At 53.1% G+C, this 5,000-nt stretch overlaps 1 non-coding gene across 1 annotated transcript in view; it reads right to left on the minus strand.

Annotated features, from left to right (window-relative positions):
- Positions 1-1,203, minus strand: part of LOC124731694 — a 1,909-nt gene extending 706 nt beyond the window's left edge. Inside the window, exon 1 of the ribosomal RNA XR_007008428.1 lies at positions 1-1,203. This exon is cut by the window's left edge and continues 706 nt beyond it. This is a non-coding gene — a ribosomal RNA (small subunit ribosomal RNA).
- Between the last annotated feature and the right edge of the window lie 3,797 nt (positions 1,204-5,000).

Below are 5,000 nucleotides of genomic sequence, written 5' to 3' on the forward strand. Positions count from 1 at the left end.
GAACCCAAAAGCTTTGGTTTCCCGGAGGCTGCCCGCCGAGTCATCGGAGGAACTGCGGCGGATCGCTGGCTGGCATCGTTTATGGTTAGAACTAGGGCGGTATCTGATCGCCTTCGAACCTCTAACTTTCGTTCTTGATTAATGAAAACATACTTGGCAAATGCTTTCGCTTCTGTTCGTCTTGCGACGATCCAAGAATTTCACCTCTAACGTCGCAATACGAATGCCCCCGCCTGTCCCTATTAATCATTACCTCGGGTTCCGAAAACCAACAAAATAGAACCGAGGTCCTATTCCATTATTCCATGCACACAGTATTCAGGCGGGCTTGCCTGCTTTAAGCACTCTAATTTGTTCAAAGTAAACGTGCCGGCCCACCGAGACACTCAATAAAGAGCACCCTGGTAGGATTTCAACGGGGTCCGCCTCGGGACGCACGAGCACGCACGGGGCGGTCGCACGCCTTCGGCTCGCCCCACCGGCAGGACGTCCCACGATACATGCCAGTTAAACACCGACGGGCGGTGAACCAACAGCGTGGGACACAAATCCAACTACGAGCTTTTTAACCGCAACAACTTTAATATACGCTATTGGAGCTGGAATTACCGCGGCTGCTGGCACCAGACTTGCCCTCCAATAGATACTCGTTAAAGGATTTAAAGTGTACTCATTCCGATTACGGGGCCTCGGATGAGTCCCGTATCGTTATTTTTCGTCACTACCTCCCCGTGCCGGGAGTGGGTAATTTGCGCGCCTGCTGCCTTCCTTGGATGTGGTAGCCGTTTCTCAGGCTCCCTCTCCGGAATCGAACCCTGATTCCCCGTTACCCGTTACAACCATGGTAGGCGCAGAACCTACCATCGACAGTTGATAAGGCAGACATTTGAAAGATGCGTCGCCGGTACGAGGACCGTGCGATCAGCCCAAAGTTATTCAGAGTCACCAAGGCAAACGGACCGGACGAGCCGACCGATTGGTTTTGATCTAATAAAAGCGTCCCTTCCATCTCTGGTCGGGACTCTGTTTGCATGTATTAGCTCTAGAATTACCACAGTTATCCAAGTAACGTGGGTACGATCTAAGGAACCATAACTGATTTAATGAGCCATTCGCGGTTTCACCTTAATGCGGCTTGTACTGAGACATGCATGGCTTAATCTTTGAGACAAGCATATGACTACTGGCAGGATCAACCAGGGAGCTGCGTCAACTAGAGCTGAGCAGCCGGCCGCCCGGGAGTGTGTCCCGGGGGCCCGCGCGAACACGCAAGCGTCCGCTCAATCATTCTGCAAACAGGAGGAGGCTGAGCTCCCCTGCACAATACACCTCGAAACCCTCTCAGGTCCCGGCGGCGCGCAGCGCCGTCCCAAGTACTTGGTCGGGTTCGAGAGAGGCGCAATCGCCCGGAGTTAGGCGAGTAGACGCTTTCGGTGCGACCACCCGTGCTCCCAACTGAGCTTGCCGCTGCCGACAGAGGCCCGGGAGCGTGCTGTCGTGGCATTGCCGGCGGGAGACAACACGCGCCACCTACGGTGACCGGCAGCTCCAACGCCAGCGCCACAGAAGGACAAAAGCCCCACTTGGGTGCCGAAGCGAACTCTCCCAGCACAGCGCACGCGCCAACACATCCGCACAGCTGCGATACAAACCACCAGCGAGAACCGCTGGGGCGACCGAGCAGCAGACGGCGTCGCGGCGCCGAGCGCCGGGCGGCAGCGCATCCTCAACGCACACAGTCCTCAATCGGACCAGCACACTGAAGATGTCCACCGCGCTTCGCACCGGGCCCGCGAGGACCTACTTTGGCCGCACGGCGCCGCGCGCAGGGTGCGCCGGCGCGCAGCTGCGACGCCTGCCGCGTCCGTCGGCCGGCGCGCCTGCCACTGGCCGCCCCCACCAGCCGGCTGTAGCGCGTGCGCCCACGCACCGCGCGGCCAGCACGCCGGGAGGCGCCCCCTCACCGGCCGGGGACGGTCCCACCCAGCCACCGCCGCGTATCGCTTCACACCCAGATGCCGTTCAGTTTCGTCGGCATGGTGGGTATCGCTGGAACAACCGGTTAGTACCTCAACCTATCGTCGCCATCACCGATTCACCCCTAGCGAGAACAACCGCACCACAACAGGTTACCATTTGTTCATTTGCGTAACTTCACCAGAAAACGCAGGCGTCCATCGCCATTTGCAACTTCCACGATTATTGCATGCCTGTGTCAGGTGTCACGCCACACTACGTCTGCCCACATACACGCAACAAAATGTGCACGCCTAGACAATACGTGGAAGGTGGCCCCCGTACGTATGCGATGTCCATTGCTCGAACGACTGTCAACCGGCCTCTGTAGCATGTCGCAGATATGGAACGCGGTGCACCATGCCATCACGGTGTGTGAGGAGAGACGACTAGGTCCGAATACATCAACAGACAGCTCATGCTGATCGCCATCCACGGCGTCCGTTCCTCCCACACGTCTCTATGGCGTACCACACTGCAATCCAGCTCTCATAGGGAGACGACACGTAGCTGCGTGCACAATATTTGCACTGTATGGTCCGCCGTTTTTGGGCGCAGTCGTTGTACGGTCACACATGTGCCACGATGTATCATTCAGTACATAAGGACGAATGTGCAGTACAGATTGTGGTTTACGCGTACGACATTAGCGGACAGTTGACACAGGCCGCACCACAACGTAGCCTGAGTACGTCGCATGCGGAGGGCATTGAACATGCAAAGTTCTCACCAACCAGCTTGCGAAGGCAGGGGGCAAGGTGGGGACGTGGGGAGGGGCGGCATGTACGTCCTGCTGCCATCCACATTACAGTGTACAGCAGGAGCATGTGGAAAGTGAGCAAGACTTGCAAGGTGTTTAACATGAAGCGATACACAGGGGAGCGGGGAGTGCGAGTAGCGAACTATATTGCGAGGGTTGCGGGTGGGCAACACTACACTAATTGAACGAGTCGTATAACAATTACAGAGCAGGTTTAGGCGACAACGTGGGTTACGTTAGGCGACAACGTGGGTTAGGTTAAGGCACGACGTGGGTTAGGTTAAGGCACGACATGGGTTAGGTTAAGGCACGACATGGGTTAGGTTAAGGCACGACATGGGTTAGGTTAAGGCACGACATGGGTTAGGTTAAGGCACAACATGGGTTAGGTTAAGGCACAACATGGGTTAGGTTAAGGCACAACATGGGTTAGGTTAAGGCACAACATGGGTTAGGTTAAGGCACAACATGGGTTAGGTTAAGGCACAACATGGGTTAGGTTAAGGCACAACATGGGTTAGGTTAAGGCACAACATGGGTTAGGTTAAGGCACAACATGGGTTAGGTTAAGGTACAACATGGGTTAGGTTAAGGCACAACATGGGTTAGGTTAAGGCACAACATAGGTTAGGTTAAGGCACAACATAGGTTAGGTTAAGGCACAACATGGGTTAGGTTAAGGCACAACATGGGTTAGGTTAAGGCACAACATGGGTTAGGTTAAGGCACAACATGGGTTAGGTTAAGGCACAACATGGGTTAGGTTAAGGCACAACATGGGTTAGGTTAAGGCACAACATGGGTTAGGTTAAGGCACAACATGGGTTAGGTTAAGGCACAACATGGGTTAGGTTAAGGCACAACATGGGTTAGGTTAAGGCACAACATGGGTTAGGTTAAGGCACAACATGGGTTAGGTTAAGGCACAACATGGGTTAGGTTAAGGCACAACATAGGTTAGGTTAAGGCACAACATAGGTTAGGTTAAGGCACAACATAGGTTAGGTTAAGGCACAACATAGGTTAGGTTAAGGCACAACATAGGTTAGGTTAAGGCACAACATAGGTTAGGTTAAGGCACAACATAGGTTAGGTTAAGGCACAACATAGGTTAGGTTAAGGCACAACATAGGTTAGGTTAAGGCACAACATAGGTTAGGTTAAGGTACAACATAGGTTAGGTTAAGGTACAACATAGGTTAGGTTAAGGTACAACATAGGTTAGGTTAAGGTACAACATAGGTTAGGTTAAGGTACAACATAGGTTAGGTTAGGTTAGGTTACACGTTGTTGTAAGGAAAGGTGTAGGGGGGGGGCGGGGGCGGCAGGTTCGTTGATAGTGATTATAGTAAGTGAATGCTTGTGACATGATCAGATTTGTCACGTCAGGATGCACCTTTGGCTTATTAGAGGCGGCGCTCCAATTCTATGCTTGTGTCAGACCTGTGTCTTTGACTCATGTCATTGTTTGTGCGCTGTGACAGGAGGTACTATTGTGATGTTGGGTGCACCGTTGTATAGGACATGTGTGGGTGTTGGTGCCTGATCTGCGCAATGGTGGATGTCGAAAGGGTGGGATATTGTATTTTCCGCATGGACCTCCTGGTCTGGTTGTGATAGTGTGGATTGTGTAATGTGGCGGAGAGGATGCACTGGATGTTGTTCCATGCTGGTGCTTACATATTGTATGTGCGCCCGTTAGAAGCAGAGAGTGGTGCGTGATCAGAGTGGCTGGCTGACGTGTGGTTCCCATTGTGGGCAGACTCTTTCAGCATGTATACGGACAGTTGTATATATATTCTGTAGTTTGATGGCTCTGCATTGATTACTAATCAGCGCCGTGTGTACGGGTAATCTGGTTCCAGTCCAAAATGTTCCATCTGTGTACATTAGTGACAAAGACTCCCCTCATGCAGTGGGGCTCGGTCTGTTATAACTCTTCCGCGTAATATATTTGCCCCACGTTTTTGCGACTGCGAGTGCGAGTGCAACGCGCATGGGGACCGACATGCTGATGGCTCGGTATCGGACGCCGTACAGTGAGCAACGCGATCGCGTCTCTCGCTCGTAAGTGGTACAGGTCGCGGCTCATGTATAGGGACAGCGGGAATGTCGCATATTGGCAATAACTCTTCATGAAACGCACGTTATAGGGGTGGATTGCACTTTACGAGTGCGGGAAACGTCCGCCGTTCATCCGCTGGAGGTGCGCGTTTGGCGGTTG

Source organism: Schistocerca piceifrons, unplaced genomic scaffold (assembly GCF_021461385.2).
Source record: "Schistocerca piceifrons isolate TAMUIC-IGC-003096 unplaced genomic scaffold, iqSchPice1.1 HiC_scaffold_13, whole genome shotgun sequence".
Classification (NCBI taxonomy): domain Eukaryota; kingdom Metazoa; phylum Arthropoda; class Insecta; order Orthoptera; family Acrididae; genus Schistocerca; species Schistocerca piceifrons.